This window comes from Amia ocellicauda, chromosome 1 (assembly GCF_036373705.1).
Source record: "Amia ocellicauda isolate fAmiCal2 chromosome 1, fAmiCal2.hap1, whole genome shotgun sequence".
Lineage (NCBI taxonomy): Eukaryota > Metazoa > Chordata > Actinopteri > Amiiformes > Amiidae > Amia > Amia ocellicauda.
In genome coordinates, this window is record NC_089850.1 from 12,435,320 (window position 1) to 12,457,503 (window position 22,184).

Sequence of the window (22,184 nt, forward strand, 5' to 3'; positions counted from 1 at the left end):
GTTTTCCTGTTGTGGATAAAAATACATTTTTACAACCTGATTATTTCCTGATGAAAGGAAGAGGAACTTCTCACATTATTCCTAGTTATACGGCAAAAAGCTGAGGACTTGGAGGTCACCATCAAGTTGATCTGAGAGCATAGGTATAGTTGTGTTCTCCATTGTTTTTTTAGGTCTTAATATTGGCCTTGGGGCTTCTGGTAATTGTGGTGGAAGAAATGTTCTAAACCGACAGTCTTGTTTTTAAATGTGTAAAAGACATTGCTCTCTCCTGCCACTTCTGAAGTAGATTTTGTGGTTCCAGTGCAGCCATATTTAAAAAGCAGCTTATCAGCTTGGTTAAAGCAATTAACATGACGTTGCTTTCTCTGGGTACTTACTGGTATCTTCCTAATTATTATCCATGAAACCTTATCCTCAAAGCCTTTGCTGCAGCCTGATAAAGCACCATGATCATGCTGATTAAGTGGTTTACTGTCTGGCTCAGTTAACAGAACTTCTCAAGATTTCGAGGTTTAGAGAAACCTTTGACACTATATAGCCAGTGCTTTTATGTGTGTACAAACACTACTACTAGAATGCCATAACCCTTAAACAAGTGTCAGTTTACCAGGGGTTACATACAACTAATTAAACTCAATCTGACAGTGTGCAAACCAGACCTGATAGGAAACATGCAGTGTAGTTATACAGTTTATTTACGTGTTAAATTTTTTTTTAAGGACATGTGAAAATGTAAAAGTATGCTATTAGATTAATTTAAATATCTACTCCTCACTGCCCTAAAACAGATTTCATGAGATATGATATATGTAAGTGGACTGAATTTGTATGTATTTTATTTATTATCATTATTGGATCACTGTAATGTTACATAAATTATGTACAACCACAAATAAAGAAACAGACAAAAATAAGACCTAGATTTTGGAGGTGAGGCAGTCAACATGTTTATCATCAGCTCTTGTCAGTACATTGCTGGATGAAAGTCTATGATTTTTCTGCAATGTCTGTGTTGACTATCTTCATTCAACCTCAGGTTAAAACAAATAAGTTAAGAATGAAGCAATGACAAATGCTGTGGAGATACCATGCATCTAGTTTATGTACATGTTAATTTTTTTGTGTTACTCAGAAGCTAGGCTTAACCTTGTGGGAAACACTGGTGCATCTGGCTGAACGGGATTTTATGATCATTTCTACTGATAGCTTAACTCACAACAGAATACACAACTGTGGATCTTTCACTTTTAAAACAATCAGTCTTAAAGACATATTCCCCACACTGAGCTGAGGTGTTGTTGTAATGGATTACTATGAATACAGCAGCATTCCATACATAAAATAAATGAGAAATAAATACATACAGTTTAATTGCACTTTAATAGCATTATTCTGTTTTTAAATTACAGATTGATGCTTTTAAGATACATTAATGGTGCATTAGATCACTATGCTGTACAGAGAGTAAGGAAAAATGGGAGACGATGTAACATCTTCAGTGGGGCACCAGGGTGGAGAATACTATAGACCACAGGAGTAATGTGGAAAACAAAGGTAGGAAATCTAGTGCAACTAGAGACTGAAGAGGCCAGAGGAAATGTCACTAGAAGACAGGTGTAGCGAGGGCAGTAAAAATGACTCATGACCTGAAACCTGTGTTGACCAGCCAGGGGTAGGGAGGACAAACAGACGAAACAAAACAGACATGTGGGAGAATACAGTTGGTACAGAAAGAAAAGTAGTCACAGGTGCAGTATTTACATGAATACTTATTTACAGGAATTGATGCCCTTGACATGTGCCTATATAATTTAGTCACAAAATACATTTAAAAATAAATAAATAAAGATTCCAAATGTTCAAACAAGAGGTGGCCATATGCACATGCACAGTAATACTGGGCACAGGGAACCTGCACAGCTACATATGAATGAAAGAAATATCATATACAAATGAGCAAATTATCAAAAGATGGCACAGGAAATGTATTAGTAAGCAATTGGCTATTTTTAATTTTTCTATATAATGTGGAAAACAAAAACCCATCGTGATTCCCAAGTCATATGAGGCACTACAACATAACAGTAGCATAAGGCAAATGCACATCCTTCATATGTTGTAACATATTTAGTGACTACAAAGTAGACTGAAATATAGCGATTGGAAAGAGAGAAAAAATAGATTTAAAGTCTGTAGGGTGAGGATGATGTAAGGTAAAGAGTTAACTAGAAAACATAGTGTTTCTAAGTTGTTCATATTCACAGTCCAAATTGCCTCCCCAAGCCCTCAAATCAGTATTCGTAAGGTGACCTCAGACAATAGTTGCAGTACTTCAAGCATTAGAATTAAAAGGTATACAGGGCCAAGGCAAAAGAGGTGGAGGAGAATCTATGTACAGTGACCACCACATTTATTTCTGTGTTGTTGGATAATGAACTTTTGAGAGTGTGAAAATAAAACTAAATGATCACTGTTTTGCAATGTAAAATATTGATCATCTGGACTTAACAGACATTTAGGGCATTGAAAATAACATGAAAAAGTCTTTATGACATGAAAGTATTTTTTTCTGTATAATAAGAAAACAAATTAATAATATACAGTTATTATATGGATTAACATAGACATGGATTAAAAGCTACTATCCTATCCTAGATCTATGTGTTCCTTGAATTGTATTATATTATTTCTCTCAGTTATGGTGACCTCTTTGCCAGAAAATCGATCTATTGACAGAAGAGTAAATGGACTAATTGGAGAGAAATTATCACTGGAGAGAAATTACACATGCACACACACACACACACACACATTTATTTTTCCCTGTTCTTAGATCAGCACAATTGAAATGGGCTGTTACTATGGAATTGCCCCTGTAATCCTGGCACTAACCCCAACAGCACACAAGTTCTCAAGTTCCTCCAAAATATGCACTGTGAAGCCATAAGCTTATTTTTTGCCACCACAGTTCCAGATTGGAAACAGCAGAGTCATAGTATCAATGGGGTGACACTCCTCTCTTTTTAAAATCTGAATATTTGTACAAATGCCCCACTAGTAAAAAGGGTCACTCATGCAAAGCCAAACCAAAGATTGCATGGCTGACCCCACCCACGCAGCCAGTGGCTTTGGGCCAATCGTGAACCACCTCTGGGAGCTCCTGAAGACAGTCAACTAATGGCACAGCCTGCATTGGCCAGACAAACTGCACACAGAACTGAAGCTTCTAAATATTTTTCAGGAGCTTTCTCATCTGGTTTGTGTTTTCTCAAGTATGGTTAATAACAGAAAACAAATACAAACACCATACATAAATGTAGGGATAGGACTTGATGTGCAATTCCTATTAATTATAGGTGTTGTTAAACAAATTATAATAATAATAATGGGTGTCATTTGGCTAGAGCCAGTAGTGTTATATCTAAGTATCTGTGATCTTACTTTTTGCTTTTTTTCTCTCTGATTTGTTAGCCTTGAACCTCGTGACTGAGTTCATGATAAATTGTGTTTATCCTCCTTGTTTTGATAGACTGTCTTTGTTTGTAAAACATTACAGTGAGTAAATGGTGATGTTATAATTCTTTTTATCTGAAGGAGTTATCTTGAGTCGTTATTTTTCATGTACTTGAACCTGTTTTTCCCTCTTGCCTATTTTCTGGCCTTTCTGCTCAAATGATCCCATATTTGTTGCGGTGACAGCATAATGCCCACTTTGCTGTAAGAAAAATTTAACATGCAAATTGCTGCATATCATATGAGATGTTCATTGCAAAAGAAAAAACAGGAAAAAATTAGATATGCTAGCAAAGAAACAATGGGATCATTGTTACAGTTAATTTACAAATAGATCTTCTGACAGGTCAAAAAGTCAGTCCTTTGCTCATATATAATTTGTTATTTGAATGTAGTGGACAGACACAACTAAACAAATTAGTAGTGTGAGGGATATTTCCACACATGTACAAACATATTTTCTAGCATACAGTTCCCAGCCCACTGGGAGGATTACTTTTAAAGCTACACAATAGCAAGGTGTTGTTTGCACTTACTAATATTCAATGTATGTAAATAAATCCTTTACCTTGCAGTCAACCTTGTCCAGATTTTAATCTAATCAAATGTGACAAATCTTTGCAGGAAAAGATGGGTGACTATCTTTACGTTCTTAATTCCAGCAGGGAACTGTTTTGACAAGGTTTTATCTGGCTCATCAGAAGGTAATTTATAACAGCCCCCAGTTTCCATCCAGACTATCTGTCTTTGGTACTTTTGCTTACAAATAAAAAAAAAATGCTGGTAGCAGGTTTTCTCACCTCCTCCTACAACAGAAAGGTTCACTTCATCGGTGCCCCATATTGCGGGCTTTAAAATGCACTTAAATAGTTTGGCAAACGTAGTTTTGTTCTGTTTTCTTTATTTTTCACTTCCAAATTCTATTCAGAAGGGGACAGAACTTAAACAATTAATAAAGCTTCATTAACTGCTGTATGTAGCACATTAAACTGCCATTATGTGTGTTTAACACCATTCCACAAAGAAACTTGGAACTGGGAGCTGTACACTGCACGGCTCTATTTGTGAACGTCACAGGTGTTTCATTGTGTCAAAGGAGATTGTCACCTACCAGTAATACCAGCATTGCTTCTAGTCAGAAGCACAATGGTATAAAGTTACAAGAAACCTGGGTGTAATCGCACAGTTTAAATTCTGTGGCTGGCTGAAACACAACTGAAAATGTAGACGCAATAAAGCAAAACCATTAATTTTGACTTAGTTAAGAACTAAATAAATACATGTTTTTGTAATGTAATTCAAAAAATTTAAATATTCTGTCCTCCATTTATAATATTAGCATTCCCATTTGTTTGTTTTCCTCACTACACTTCCTCATCTATGTTAAAACTATCAGTTGTCTGTGTGAGCTTAAGCAAAACATCTCTGTTTTGTCCAAGTTAGCAGACAATTGTGCCTACTCCATTTTGTCCTTGAGTGTTATGATGTATGTACACCATCTTAATACCATTGCTTCTTATTTTAATGTGTTAAGACTCTGTGTTTATATACATACACAAAAGGGAAGGAGGCATGCAGTAAATATTTTGAATGTATTTCCATTTCTTTCTAGATTGATCAAGGTTTAAATTAGTGAATTTTGGTTGTAAATCTTTAAGTCATCGTCATGTTCTCAAATAAACCATAAACCATGCCATACAACAGCTGCAGTGATGAGGACTTTGATCATAATGCCTCAAAACCATACAAGGATATAACAGATGGGTATTTATTAGTATTTGGTTTAATGGTGTATGCTTCGTCGATTACAAAAAGGTAGTGGTAGAAAGCTACAATTTTTATTTTAGATTTTTCTTGTGAGTCAATTCAGGCTGTTGCTTCCAGTGAGAAATTCTGATATGCTTTGTTCTAATTCTTTTCATGCCAAAAGAAGCATGCAAAGAGAATTGTCATATTCCAAATATGAAACAATGTGTTTTTTGAAATGTTAAGTGGTGTGCAGGACAGGAGTTCACAGTGATAGTGTGCAAAGCTGTCAAGAGATATTGATTGCTACTTTGTTTAGTTTTGGCTATACTATAATAGAAATATTTTCACAGCTTTATGAAGAATCCTGAGAAATCACAATTGCCCCTCGTCTGAAAGCTGTTACATACATGAGAAGCCTCAAGGGCATTAACAATGGCTGGGTTTACATGTGTTTGAAAATCAGCACCAGTCATGACTTTGTGACCTCGCATGTATATATCTCACACATTCACCGTGATAAAGCAGTGGTACAGCACTCAACTGGTGCATCTTAAAGGGCAGGGACAATCACTTTCTCACATTTAAAATGGTTTTGAAATGACATGTAAACTGAAGCTAGAATAAATGGTACTTACAAGACTTGGTGTAATCTTACAATTATGTACAGTACAAAAAAGCTTTATTGAAATTCCAATTAAAGCTCCCCTCACAATATAAAGAGTCCTTCTTTTACAAAAGAATAGGCAGGCATACTTACTTGAATATTCCCTACTGTTGTTGTTTTGTTGTTTTTTTTAATTCAGAAATGCATAGCAATGCATTTCCAGAAATATGTGGCCAAACCATTATGATAAAACTATCATCACTTTTCCATGTGCCACCAACGTTTCTATATAAAAGGTGGTTTATGTATAAAGAAAGTAACAAAACCACTGTGAAGATCAATTAGGATTTTCAAGGATCGGTTGAATTTGGCTCTTGGATCCATTAACTACCAAGAATGAGAGAGGGAGCCGAATCTTTCCTCCTCTTCCTATTATTTTTATTTAACATTTGTGAGTCTTTATTCCTTATAGTTTACACGATACCCTCACAGTATAATGTGACTCTCTTAAAGGATAGTCTTGAGAAAATTAAAGTAAATGTTTTAACATTTTCTACAAATCAAAGAAGAAGATAACCAAGAAAACCCTCTACTTATGTTCTGCCCATTTTTTTGTAAGCGAGCCTCTTTACAGTGAGATGTTAAAAGAGTGCAGACTTCAACTCCAAGGCTAAGAACTCGACATGTGTTTATTATAAATTGAATCGAAAAATATCAAGCGGGGATTTAAAAAATGGAAACCTGCACTTTAAAAATGAAAAGAAAAAAGGAAAAACAAAATGTTGCCACATGAGGTTTTGTTCAATGCTTTTTATTTTTTCCTTAAAATTTAAAGTAGTTCCAAAAAGCCACCCACACTTTACCCAGTTTAGAGCAGCCAAACTGTAACCAGCACCTATTTAAGGATTAAGCTACTGCCAGTCGAAAATTCCAAGTAAAGTGAAAAAAAAAGGCAGTGGAATGGGAAAATTAGACATCATACCACATTAATTTGCTAGCAAATAAATAAAAGCAGAATATGATTTTGTAACGCTTACAGTTTGGATTTCCTTCAACATCCGCCCTTTCACCAATCTGTACATCAGATAAAATTAATGTGTATTTTGGAAAAATACTTTATTATGTTTTTGAAAGCATTATTTCTTGGATTTTGTCATTTACATAATTGCCACATTATTATAAATCTTGGGTTTGTTTATAATTACATTTAAAATGCATTACAGAAAGTCAGGAAAATTTAAGAGACTATGCTGGTATTGACTACAAGAAATTAACAAAATCAGTGATGTAGATAAACTTTTTATCTTGTCATATGCGCCTTACAGAAATGAGTTTGAGGCATTTTCCATTTGAAAACTTGATGTGAGCATAAGGATATATGACTGTTTCTTGTCACTGGCCCAAATATGTTTTTCACAATGATGATCAAGGCAGTCGGGTATTATTAGTATTTTAGAAATTAAAGTTTTCTTTATTTTTGCCTCTCCTGGCATAGAAAAGTTTCAGTAGTTCTTCTGTCCTTCATGTCGTGATGTGGTCAAATAAAATGCCAACTCATCAAACAACAATTTGCTTTGAGTTTAAAGACGTTTCTGGGACTAAAAATAAAGTCAAAGAATAAGCAGTTGACACAAGAAAGGGAAAAGCCCAAAGGATGATGGTAAATAATTTATGTCTACACATTCTCTTGAAACACAGATAGGAATCAGCTGTCTGAGGTTATCTTCTCTGATTCAAATTACCGTTTCCAAGTAAAAGAAAAACTGCCAGGGATAACTAGCCAGAACTACTGCAGATGTGCCTTACAGTCTCAGGGCCTATTCTGTAGTTCAGACTAAACAGGCCATTAATATGTATATTATTAGGCTATATACACTACTGTTCAAAAGTTTGGGGTCACTTAGAAATGTCCTTGTTTTCCTTGAAAACATACATAAAATTAGTTTGAATAGGAAATATACCAAAATGAATAGGAAATATAGTCATTGACAAGGTTATAAATAATGATTTTTAATTGAACTAATAATTATGTACTTCAGACTTTGCTTTTGTCAAGGAATCCTCCATTTGCAGCAATTACAGCCCTTTGGCATTCTAGTTGTCAGTTTGTTGAGGTAATCTGAAGAGATTTCACCCCATGGTTCCTCCCACAAGTTGGATTGGCTTGATGGGCACTTCTTACATACCATATAGTCAAGCTGCTCCCACAACAGCTCAATAGGGTTGAGATCCGGTGACTGTGCTGGCCACTCCTTTATAGACAGAATACCAGCTGACTGCTTCTTCCCTAAATAGTTCTTGCATAGTCTGGAGCTGTGCTTTGGGTCATTGTCCTGTTCAATCAAGCGCCGTCCACAGGGTATGGCATGGCGTTGCAAAATGGAGTGATAGCCTTCCTTCTTCAAGATCCCTTTTACCCTGTACAAATCTCCCACTTTACCACCACCAAAGCACCCCCAGACCATCACATTGCCTCCACCATGCTTGACAGATGGCGTCAAGCACTCCTCCAGCATCTTTTCATTTGGTCTGCGTCTCACGAGTGTTCTTCTTTGTGATCTGAACACCTCAAACTTAAAGATTCGTCTGTACATGACACTTTTTTCCAGTCTTCCTCTGTCCAGTGTCTGTGTTTTTTGCCCATCTTAATCTTTTCTTTTTACTGGCCAGTCTAAGATATGGCTTTTCCTTTGCAACTCTGCCTAGAAGGCCAGCATCCCGGAGTCGCCTCTTCACTCTTGACGTTGAGACTGGTGTTTTGCGGTACTATTTAATAAAGCTGCCAGTTGAAGACCTGTGAGGCATCTGTTTCTCAAACTAGACACTCTAATGTATGTGTCCTCTTGCTCAGTTGTGCACCGGGGCCTCCCACTCCTCTTTCTATTCTGGTTAGAGCCAGTTTGTGCTGTTCTGTGAAGGGAGTAGTACACAGCATTGTCCGAGATCTTCAGTTTCTTGGCAATTTCTCGCATGGAATAGCCTTAATTTCTCAGAACAAGAATAGACTGATGAGTTTCAGAAGAAAGTTCTTTGTTTCTGGCCATTTTGAGCCTGTAATCAAACCACAATTGCTGATGTTCCAGCTACTCAACTAGTCTAAAGAAGGCCAGTTTTATTGCTTCTTTAATCAGCACAACAGTTCAGCTGTGCTAACATAATTGCAAAATGGTTTTCTAATGATCAGTTAGCTTTTTAAAATGATAAACTTGGATTAGCAAACACATCGTTTTGGTTCATATGAGTGAGCACGCTGGTGCAGTTGGCTGCCGCTTCATCTCATACGAATATTTGTAATTGTCTGCTTAGTTGGTTGTTTTTGTTGTTTTTATTTTACTAGTTAAGAACATTGTGCTTTTAAAGCCTTTTCAAGTTTATTTTGATTTGCGAAAGTCTTTTATTAATCAAAAATCATCAGTCCGATTTTTCATTTACTTTTCCTGGATTTATCATTGTACTTCTCTTGGCTCAAACTTTCAAACGCCAATGCTAGTTCAATTTTCATATCCACAGCTGCACTTGGAATTACCGTGGGAAGGGCCGATTGCTTCTGGTCTTCTTCCCATACCTGGCCTGGTGTGGGTGAGCGATGCTGTGCTGCCGTGTGTGTTTGTTGTGGTGTTCAATCTCCACCTGGAGGCTCTGCTTGCTGTCGGCCCGACGGAGAGACAGATACCCGCAAGCCGTGCGCCCCGCTGGTGTATCGACCCTGCTGCCTGCGGGGACGCACGGATACACGGACTGCTGCACAGCTGCCTGCTCATCTGGCTGGTTGCTCTCTTTGCCGTCGCTATGTGGATTAATACGCTTTTCTGGGGGATTGTTATCTTTACTATCGTCAATCCCTGTTCTACTCAGAAATATTCTGTAATGGAGCTGCTATGCTTCCAACAAATGAGCTACAAATCTCCCCCAGCTCTGTTTGCGCACCGGGACATCCTGCGCCGACCAAGATATATCCACTTCGGATCTCGTCGCAACTTCACTTATAGTAAGACTGCTCCCATCTGTTCATTCTGGTCTAATCAACAACATCCTGTCTCTCACTCTCGCCGCAGCGCTGATCACAGTCTGCTCAGACCGGTTATTAAGGCAGCGATGTACTCTGGTTTTAATGACTGTAACTTTTTAATGTTCGGTCACTTACCAACAAAGCCCTCATAATCAATGAGTTTATTATTGACAAGAAGTTAGATGTCATGTGTCTCACTGAGACCTGGCAACAGCCAAACAACTTTTATGATCTCAACCAATCAATCCCGCCTGGTTACTCGTATATTGTTCAACCTCGCTCTACTGGGCGAGGCAGCGGTGTTGCTGTCCTGTACCAGGATAATGTTAAAGTTAAACCTATGAGTTTACCTCAGCACTCTTCTTTTGAACATCTGGCTGTTAAACTCCCGGGTTCTCAACCACTGATCATTTTAACAATCTATAGACCCCCTAAGCCATCTGATTTGTTTTTAACTGAGCTGTCTTCATTATTGACTTCTGTCTGTGCCATGTCTCCCTATGTACTCCTTGTAGGTGATTTTAACACTCATATCGATGCAACTGAAAAATGTAGATTTGCTGCTGATTTTATGTTATTACTGGATAGTCTTGACATCACTCAAAATGTTACATTCCCCACTCATAACAAAGGTCACATTTTAGATTTAGTCTGCTCTACCGGCATTCTTCCTTGTAATATAACAGATACAGAACTCCCTATCTCTGATCACAAAGCTGTCATGTTTGAAGTATCTGTTCCCCTTCTTAAACATAATGTCCAACACACCATTTCCTTTAGAAACATAAAAAACATCAACCCCACTGATCTTATCAATCTGATTCAGACTTACCCCAGTCCTGACTCCAAGTCTATTCATAATCTCATTGTGCACTACAACGACTGTCTTTCTTCTTCACTGAATACCCTCGCTCCCTTTAAAACCCGCTCTGTCTCTTTCACTCACACTGCTCCCTGGTACACCCCGGAATTACGCCAATTAAAAACTAGCGGACGCCGTCTAGAACGCCTGTGCAAGAGGACTGGCATGGTAATTCACTCCCAAGCATACACAGATCACCTGATGATCTACAAGAATGCCCTCTCAGTTGCCAGAACATTATACTACTCTAGCATCATCAATTCTGGTAAAAATAACTCAAAAGTCCTCTTTTCCACAGTAAAACGTTTACTTCAGCCACCCGATAACTTCCCTTCTGACCCCTCTCCTGAACAATGTAACAAGTTCCTCATCTTTTTCCACACAAAAATCCATGACATCCACCAATATCTATCAAAATTGCCTTGTTCTCCTGGTGATAATCTGTCTTGGATGAATACACCACAAGGCTCAGCCTACACTACCTGTCAGTCTGATTTCACTCTTGTCACTGAGCATTCCAACACTGAACTTATCTGTAGATCCAAATCATCTACTTGTCTACTTGACCCCATGCCCACTAGCCTTGTTAAAACCTGTCTACCTGCAATTTCTCCTCTGATTACTGGCATAATTAATTCCTCCCTCACTACTGGCATTGTACCTTCCACACTTAAGGTTGCTGCTGTTACTCCCATCCTTAAAAAATGTAATGCTGACCCTGATGACCTGAACAACTTGTGTCCCATCTCAAACCTATCCTTCCTTTCCAAAACACTCCAAAACAATCTCAGCTCCAGTTACCTTCATGAACCATTCCAGTCTGGTTTTCGCTCTAACCACAGCATTGAAACAGCCTTAGTAAAAATCACCAATGACCTTCTCTGTGCAGCTGACTCAGGGGTACTATCCATTCTCATCCTTCTTGACTTGAGTGCAGCCTTTGATACCATCTCCCATTCACTCGTCATAGAACGTTTAGCTGGTGTTGGTGTCACGGGTGTTGCACTCTCTTGGTTTCCTTCTTACCTCACTGACCGTCAACAGTTTGAGCAAATTATAAAACACAGATCAGGGTGTGCAACTGTTTCACAGGGTGTCCCCCAGGGGTCAGTGTTGGGACCACTTATTTTCATAATCTACCTCCTACCGCTGGGCAAGATTATGCGTCATCACAAAGTCAATTTTCACTGCTACGCTGATGATACGGAGCTTTACATCTCCACCAAACCCACCATTCCCCTCCCTCCCACTTCCCTTATTAACTGTCTCCAAGATATTAGGAGCTGGATGAGCTTGAACCTCCTCAAATTTTACAGCAACAAGACAGAAGTCATGCTTATTGGCTCTAAATCTATTCTTTCTAAACAGCACAACCTTAGTATTAACATTGATGGTTTTTCAGTTCCACTTTCATCACAAGTCAAAAGCCTTGGTGTCATCTTGAACAGCATGCTCTCATTTGAACCCCAAATAAAAGCCATTACCCGGACATCTTTTTTCCACCTCTGCAACATCTCCAGGCTTCGTCCTTCATTGTCACACTCCAGCACTGAAACCCTTATCCATGCCTTGGTCACTTCCCGACTGGACTACTGCAATTCTCTCCTTACTGGTATCCCTATTAAACTCACCAATAGACTACAATTGGTCCAGAACTCTGCTGCCAGAATACTCACCTGCACTATATCATCTGAACATATCATACCAGTCCTTATCCAGTTACATTGGCTCCCTGTGCACTACCGTATCATCTTTAAGTCGCTCCTCCTTACTTACAAAGCCCTTCATAACCTGGCACCTACCTACCTGTCGGACCTCATCCCAGCCTATGCCCCTTCCCGCTCCCCCCGTTCCTCTTCTGCTAATCTCCTCGTCACCCCCCATTCCGTCTTGCCACCATGGATGGCCGGGCCTTTAGCTGCTCGGTCCCCATGCTCTGGAATCCACTCCCCGCACAAATAAAACAAGCAGACACTCTCATCTCTTTTAAAAATCTTTTAAAAACTCACCTTTTTAAGAAAGCCTACCTTCTATAGCCCTATGGCTACATTTTAGCAGATGTTTCCTTTGTAACTGTCAGTCCCTATGTATTTCTCCATCGTAATCTATGTTTATTGGCGTCCCCCAAATAAAATGTATTATTATTATTATTATTATTATTATTATTATTATTATTATTGTGACATTGGAACACAGGACTGATGGTTGCTGATAATGGGCCTCTGTACACCTATGTAGATATTCCATTACAAATCAGCTGTGTCCAGCTACAATAGTCATTTACAACATTAACAATGTCTACACTGTATTTCTGATCAATTTGATGTTATTTTAATGCACAAAAAATTTGCTTTTCTTTTGAAAACAAGGACATTTCTAAGTGATCCCAAACATTTGAACGGTAGTGTGTGTGTGTGTAATATATATATATATATAATGTACACACACACACACACACATATATAATTAACAATTACATTTCTAGATGGTGTAAAGTGGGAGCATTATAAAAAGAAACACAGACTGAGGTGATTAACATTTAAAATGTATTTCTTCCCATAGTGCAGATCAGGGACACTCATTCATCTGGCTAAAGAGACGCATAAGCCCTGAAAATTTAGTATTGGCAATTAATTCCTATAATGAAATAATCATTTTTTGCAGCACGAATTATTTAGTCTCTTCTGCCTTTGTGTTTCCACTTGTGTTGCATGCTCTATTACGCATGATCTGTGATCGATGTGTCAGTTTAGATTGATATCTTTCATACTTAAAATTTCTCCCTGTAAAAATAATTCCTGAAAAGCATTCCTCAGGCTGATTGTGAGGATATGTTTGAATATGTTTGATAACTAAATGGTCATTGTTGTCTCCACACTCTTTTGTTCTTTACAAGACTGTCAAGGAAGTTTCTTGCTAATTCGTATGTTACATGACTGCAGAAAAGACTGAAGGTTGCATTTATTATAAATCAATGTCTGAAAATACTCAGTTCATTCAACTGGACTCTGTGATTAGCAACAATTGAAAAATATGTCATAAAAATGTGTAGTTTAATTAAAATGATGTATTAATCCAAATGAATCACTGAGTACAATTGTTGTGAATAATTAACTGCAACTATATACAAGTGTTCATGCTCTCCCTTTCTCTCTCACATGCACACATACTTGATCTGCAACTCTTTAACTCCAGTATGAACCTGATTAACTTTTTAAGAGTTTTACATTAGTGAGACGTTATAATAACTGCAAAGCTCATCTTAAGTTAAGTTCAATCTGCCAATTCCCCTACAGAGAGCAGTTCCTTCATAAAGTTTTTTTTTTTTTTTTTAAGCTGGAAACCAAGAGTTTATTTAATCATTACAGATGTAAAGACTTTACATGATGAACTACATTTCACCTTTGCGGACAGATGCTAATGTATGAAAGGGCAGACCTGCCTGAAAGCAGAATCTTTGATCAGAATTAAAGAACTATACTGAATTCTTGGTGGTATGCAAACATTTCCTCATTATCAGTGTTAAAATCAAACATATAGTCAAAATTATTTCTATTTAGTATTTCACAGCCAAAACAACAGAGTGAAAATTCCCTTCAGCATAAAGGAAGTGGTTCAAAACTGTCACACGCTTCATAATTTATGACAGTACAAACCATCAAAGCCTTTGTTGCCGATACATAGATCTCCAATTGAGTTTGGCAAAAAGTTGTATTCTTTTTTATAAAGGCCATGTTCATCTGTATCTGTTTCCTGAGCTGTGCAGTGTTAATGACAGGCAATTGAGCATTTGAAATTCTTATTTTGGGTTTCAGATTGAACAAACGGAAAAAAAGTATAAATAATATATACAAATGAAATGGTTGGTTATTTTGACATGGTAAGATTAAATTACACAAAAATTTGCCTCACAGCCCACTCTAGAAGGTTGTCAACTATGGAGTTATATATTTATTGTTAAAACAACCAAATAAATAATAAAACAGGATTCTGAAAGTTTTAGATGGTCTTGCCATGCAGAACAGGAATTTTACCAGTCAGTATTTCTCAGTAAGGCTGAGACTTTTGGGGTTTTGCCAATGGCTTTCTCTCCCGAAGTTAACAGTTTTAACAAGTCTAATGCGAATGACCTAGGGAACCATTTAATTGCCGGCACTGGACTGTATTTCCACATCACAGGAGTGGGTGGTCTGTACCAGTTAAACCAGCCAAAATGACACTATAATGTGCATAAGGTGTATTATTAACTAATTTTACAACAGTCCAAAAAATAAGAATCTGTTAAACATCAGGATTTTAATCTTCATTGTGCTTATTTATGTTATGGTGAACTAATAATAAAAAATTAAAATCTCCGGTTAGTATTAAATGTGTCCGATTTAAAACCCTACACATTGGGTTTGTCAGGTTATTTCCTCACTTTTGTCTGTGATTTTTTTTAATGTGAGATGATAAATTACTTTTGCAATATAAATCCATCTGATGCTCAGTTGCAATACAGAATTAGTGCTTGTGAATAATATATATAGAGAGAGGACCAATTTTGAATTGGAAAATGTTATGGAGGGACTTTAGCAATTTGATGTGTTTCCTAAGTATTTGTTATTCATGTTATTCACACCAATTGCATGTTATTATGTTTCCTCCCTTTTGTTCAGAAATTAACCAAATGTGACTTGCTCAAATTATGTAAGCTTAGAAGATTCAAAACACAGTGGGGAAGCAATTTGACTTGGACAGTTAATGAAGTATTATTTCCCAACCGTTATGCCAACTTTAAATGAGGTTTATTTTTATTTATGTCCTGTATTCTTCATGGTTTGCCTTTAAAAAGTCCACACTGGTGATCTTTTTGTGCCTTTTCATTATCACTCTAAACGAGGTCATACAGCCCCTTCACTGCTGCTATTTGTGTTTTTTATAATAGTAGTAGCAGCTGGAATAGAAATGGTAAAAACATATTTATTATTATTATATTTCTAGATTATAATTGGTTTTATTATTTTGTTCATTATTATGAGCCATTCATATAATATAATACTGATATATATGTGTAATGTATGCATTAAATCTCAAGTAATAGTCAAGATGGACCTGAAATCTGTCTTGTTTTATTCCATACTTTTATTTATTTTTGTATGTATTTACTTAACTATTGCATGTAGTCTAAATGCATGTGCTACATTAATGTAACTCAATGGAGAAGTAAGTGCTGAGACAGGAAGTGTTATTTCCCTCTTAACCTGACTGGCCTTCGGAGCATTTAAGTCTGCTGTCTGCTTTTTTATTTAATAATTTGTTTTATTATTTTTGACATGTCCAGTGTTCTTATTGGAAGTCTGTGCAGTGTTTGAATCATGCAGTGTTCCTTTGAGCTTTGTTCTTAATGCCTTCAGGGAATTGTATTATACTTTAACATATTTTTATTTAATGAGAATATATACATATGAGTTTTCTTTTACTCCCTAGGTTATGTAAAACAAATGCGTTACACTAAAATTTATGTTCACCTATTTTTCTAATTTTTATTCAGGAATGGGGAGTCGGTGTATTTATTTTTCACCTCGGGGATCAAATCTTTTTTTCTTTTTTAATAGATTTCCTTTTTAGCAATTACTTTTAAATGCTATTTGAAATATTTATGTGCATTTCTTTAAATGTGGCTCAATTTACTGAAGGAATATTCTGTTACCTAAAACCTCTACATGTATCCTGAAGATGCCGTGATACATTTTTACTGGCTGGTACTTAATAAATGTCCTAGAGTTTTATGAGATGCACGGCGCCACATCTCTCAAGTAAACCTTCCTATTTAAAAACTGTTATTTGCAACATAGTGACTAAGTGTCTTTCCCATTCCATTTGTTTCATCTGTAATTAATCAGTCATTACCTTTAATGTCAATCCGTTAAGTTTACTGCAGCTGCCTCCTACAGTTACCACGAGATTTACAGTAAACTGTTTGTACACTTTATACTTTTTCATGTTCTAGAAAATACTGTCAAATAATATTATTACTATTAACAATAATAATAATAATAATAATAATAATAATAGTAATAGTAATAATTTGAAATGATATCCAAGCAGTGGAAAACTTACATGTGCTTTCAAAATGTTTGTATGAAATTTTAGATATGAAATAGAAGTGTAAAACACTTTTTTATAATGCACATAATTTTGCATTTTTTATTATTATTAGTACTGTTCTGCATAACTAACTGGGTACAAAATTCAAAAGCCAGACAACAAAATGAAACGTTTTGCAATAAACAAAGTTGTATATTTTATCCAAACATTATATATATATATATATATATATATATATATATATATATACACACACACACATACATGTATATATCACGTGTGTTTTTATTAATTTATTTCTCACTTTAACTATATATACATATATAGCTGTATATTTGTATTGCTGTTAATTGTAGTGATTGAACTGTCAGTTGTGACATAAACAATGCATTAATGAAGTATGAAGTTGATGGTTTGGTTTAAAGCGTATTTTCACAGTTTTGTGCTTTTTGTTTATTTAGCGAGAGTTCACAGTATATTGACTGTTAGACTGCTAAAAGAATTACTGGTATCTTGTTTTCAATCCAGTGTATAGTTCACCATACATTGAATGTGATTTGTTTGCTTCTTTGGGAAGCAAATGATATAATAATAATAATAAAAGCCTGGCCTATTAGCCTACTTCTACAATGAAGCAGTGTTTGCAGGCGATGTGTTTTTATTTATGTGAATGTTTAATACAAATGCCGATCTCCTGCAATCGCTGGTCTCCAATTGACACCAGGGCTTCTTGCAGTTATTTGAAATAAATGCCGGGGGTGTTTTATTGAAGTTTTACAATATATATATATATATATATATATATATATATATATATATATATATATATATATATATATATACACACACACACACACTCACTCACACAGTAGTTGTACACTTGATGAGCCATCATTATATTTCAATATTCATATCTCAATGGACAATGTAAGAACATTTTCTTTTGCATTGAAAGCATAGAGGCATTTTTGTTACATTCATTTAAATTTATTTAATTATACATATATATGCCTTCATGTTTCAACATTCCTATTGTTCTGTACATTCAGTTGAGTGGCCCTGCAGTCAGAGGCCTAGAGTAAATAAGCAATAAGGCTTCTGAAATTAGGCCATGGCCCTTGTATTTTCTTATTAATCTAAATGGCTGCTGCATATTTAACATGTATTGTTTACATGTAATCTGCATTCATAGAAAATCTGAATCTCAATACATAACGACAGGTTTTGTTTGTAATGACATGATATGCACATTTGGAAAATGGTTAAGGCGCAACATGTTTGTGTATCCCTGTGACAACAGCATCATCCGTGAGAAAGCAGTCATGCAGCGTAATCAATCATTGTGCCTTCAGAAGGCCTCTTATGGAAAAAAATAAGTAATCACATTCACTTTCAAGTTGATCTGTGTATTTCATTAAATTGAACACTTGCAACTTAAAATTAATAGAATTCAGCTTTCAAGAAAATAAATTAGACTTATTTTTTCATCTCTTATTTCACAGATCCTTCATACTAAACTAGGGGAGAAAATGCAACATGAGGCAACTGCATTTAAGCTAAGACAAATTGATTTTTGTTTTCTACAAAGTACATTACTAATGGAAAAATGATTTCCCTAATTACAGTGAACATTTAGCTGTCATTTCATGTGGAATTATTTATGTACGATGCCTGGAGAGATAAGGCACTTTTGAAGTTGTATATGCTGTAAATTGTTGCTTTTCAGTTTGGAAAGGAACGAAAACGACTCCTGTTTCACAACAGGGAATTAAGAATTGGCATTCAAAGTTTGACTCTTCAGCCAAAGCTCTTGAAACATGTTTTCCTGAAACTATAATTAGCAGCATAATGAGACTGTATAGTTTCCTTTACACTGGGTAAATGTAGTGTCCCTATGGAGAAATATTGAAGACAAACACATGAAAGTGTAAGAACAGTTAAACATTTAATTGTAATTGGAAGGTAAATATGCAAGACATCTTTATTTAGATACCAAAACGCCTGGTATTGACTTTGATGTACCTACCATGTTAACTACAATATATTAATTATCATCTGTATTAGAATTTATCAACAATATTAATATATATACACTCACCTAAAGGATTATTAGGAACACCTGTTCAATTTCTCATTAATGCAATTATCTAACCAACCAATCACATGGCAGTTGCTTCAATGCATTTAGGGGTGTGGTCCTGGTCAAGACAATCTCCTGAACTCCAAACTGAATGTCTGAATGGGAAAGAATGGTGATTTAAGCAATTTTGAGCGTGGCATGGTTGTTGGTGCCAGACGGGCCGGTCTGAGTATTTCACAATCTGCTCAGTTACTGGGATTTTCACGCACAACCATTTCTAGGGTTTACAAAGAATGGTGTGAAAAGGGAAAAACATCCAGTATGCGGCAGTCCTGTGGGCGAAAATGCCTAGTTGATGCTAGAGGTCAGAGGAGAATGGGCCGACTGATTCAAGCTGATAGAAGAGCAACTTTGACTGAAATAACCACTCGTTACAACCGAGGTATGCAGCAAAGCATTTGTGAAGCCACAACACGTACAACCTTGAGGCGGATGGGCTACAACAGCAGAAGACCCCACCGGGTACCACTCATCTCCACTACAAATAGGAAAAAGAGGCTACAATTTGCACAAGCTCACCAAAATTGGACAGTTGAAGACTGGAAAAATGTTGCCTGGTCTGATGAGTCTCGATTTCTGTTGAGACATTCAGATGGTAGAGTCAGAATTTGGCGTAAACAGAATGAGAACATGGATCCATCATGCCTTGTTACCACTGTGCAGGCTGGTGGTGGTGGTGTAATGGTGTGGGGGATGTTTTCTTGGCACACTTTAGGCCCCTTAGTGCCAATTGGGCATCGTTTAAATGCCACGGCCTACCTGAGCATTGTTTCTGACCATGTCCATCCCTTTATGACCACCATGTACCCATCCTCTGATGGCTACTTCCAGCAGGATAATGCACCATGTCACAAAGGTCGAATCATTTCAAATTGGTTTCTTGAACATGACAATGAGTTCACTGTACTAAACTGGCCCCCACAGTCACCAGATCTCAACCCAATAGAGCATCTTTGGGATGTGGTGGAACGGGAGCTTCGTGCCCTGGATGTGCATCCCACAAATCTCCATCAACTGCAAGATGCTATCCTATCAATATGGGCCAACATTTCTAAAGAATGCTTTCAGCACCTTGTTGAATCAATGCCACGTAGAATTAAGGCAGTTCTGAAGGCGAAAGGGGGTCAAACACAGTATTAGTATGGTGTTCCTAATAATCCTTTAGGTGAGTGTATATATATATATATAATAACATAATTTTTTTCCAACATAGGAATATTTATTTTACTGCCATCCACCATAATGTGATGTGATTATATATTCTATTAAGTTATTGTGTTTTAGGAATGTACTCAATTACTACAGTACACAATTAATTAATAGTTCAAATGTAAATGTTCTGGGGGGAGGGATTGTAATTTTAAGCATGAATTGAAATATAAATTATATAGAGAAAATGTATAGGGAGTTATGACCTGCAATACAATTTCTGCTACCTGGCAAAAAAATGTAGTGTCAGTTTTCTCATGTGTTCTCAAATCCTTTGTCATTTCATTTAAGTTTTTCACATTGCAAAGCTCAGCTTTTTTTATTTTTTTATTAGAAAGATGCAAATGTAATGTTTCCTCCTGCCCTCTTCATAAGATGTAAAAGTAGGCAGATGCAGGTATCATTACTGTCACTGTCAGTGCTAAACTAGGTCCTGCCAGAGGGGAAACTGGTATCCTCATTCAAATAGGACCTGTCATTGATCTCCAGACATACTGGTCTTTTTTGATCTTTAAACATTAAACAATTAAAGATCTTTCAATGGTTTCAAAGTATTCTAATTAATAGTAAGGATAATAAATAATGTTCTCACTTTCCTCCATCTTGTTACTCTTTGTGTACATAGGTCAATTTTACTCACGTGATTTTCAGAAACAAAAGAATAGCAACACCTCATCCTTTCTGGCAGCTATGGTAACAGGTCAGATTTGCTCGAAGACTTGTATATAGAGTTACAGCCGTTTTCCTTTACACTTGACTGGAGTCACTTCTATGAATCAAAATTAAATGTTCCGGGAAAGACTCCATCTTCATTCTAAGTAAGTCAATAAGGGGAATACTTTGAATTCAATTACTTAGTTTTTTCAAAGTAGTTATGTTCCTTGCTAAACCCATACTTGTACCTTGTACTTGTTACCATATTTTGTTAAACACCCATTAAACACAAAACTGTGTCATACAGTGGTAATTTAACACATGTTTATTTTGGACGTCACTTCTTCTTACCTCGTTGTTAACAGAAACATAAATACACACGCACATACATCGTGGTTTTCCCAGACATGAAATATCTATTCAAGAGCTGGAGCATCCCTCAACTTCCCTGACTTCTGAAGCCATGCAACAGAATCCTATATTTTTAAGAACTTTTGAAAACAAACATCAGAACCTGCTAAGAGAGCTTGCAATGACTCTACAAAGCAACTCATAAAGATGGCTTCTGACAGCTGTTTCCTGTTATGTAACTACACACAGCTGTTATTTCTAAGAGGGGGCATCCTTGTGTTGTAGACATTTCCAAGGGTCAAGGAGAAGAAAAATAATGCAGTTTTAATAGCAAGCAACAAAAGACCACCAAAGTTTTGTTGGAGGTATCATTTTTAAGAAAGAGCTCCTGTATTAATCGAAAGTACAGCGTTTGGTACTTATTCCTGTTCATACTCTGGTTGATTATAGTACTTGTTAAATTGTCGCGCCACACCAACACGGGTTGACACATCAACACCAGTCTCCTTGAGTAGAGAAGGGTTTTCAATTTGCCAGTCACTTGGAACTTTTACTTTCACTCTGACTCTGTTTGAAAGCAGGTCAAAGTCAGGATCACTCCATAGTTTCCATGTCTCCTTTATATAATTTATAGGACTCAAATGGTGAACTTTTATGTACACATTTTTTTTAAATGTGTGATTGTTTTAAAATAAATGTATAGGATCACTTTTTTTTAGTAGATCTAAACAGAGGTGTAAAAACAATCAGAAACTAATGTGTCACCTGGTTTTCTGGGCTCTCATGTTGTGCAGATTTACCGCCCCCCTTGATTTCTTAGCAGGAACTCTAGTTTTGAACCACATCATTTGTAAATCATGTGTGACTACAACAACACTGGGAAATGTGTAAACAGTATTGATCATTTCTGTTGTATATACAAATGCCTCATATCTGTACCTTCTCGGAATGCAGCCAATGCTTTGGCAAATCCCTGTAACTGGATAAAGGTTTGCTTGCT

The 22,184-nt window shown here is 36.5% G+C and overlaps 1 protein-coding gene and 1 long non-coding RNA gene across 2 annotated transcripts in view; one reads left to right on the forward strand and one right to left on the reverse strand.

The window, feature by feature from the left end:
* The window catches only part of LOC136767666 (protein CEBPZOS), a 398,863-nt gene that overhangs the window by 153,741 nt on the left and 222,938 nt on the right, over nucleotides 1-22,184 (reverse strand). The window lies entirely within an intron of this gene.
* Nucleotides 1-22,184, forward strand: part of LOC136759740 (uncharacterized) — a 60,789-nt gene that overhangs the window by 9,548 nt on the left and 29,057 nt on the right. The gene's annotated exons all lie outside the window — the stretch shown is intronic.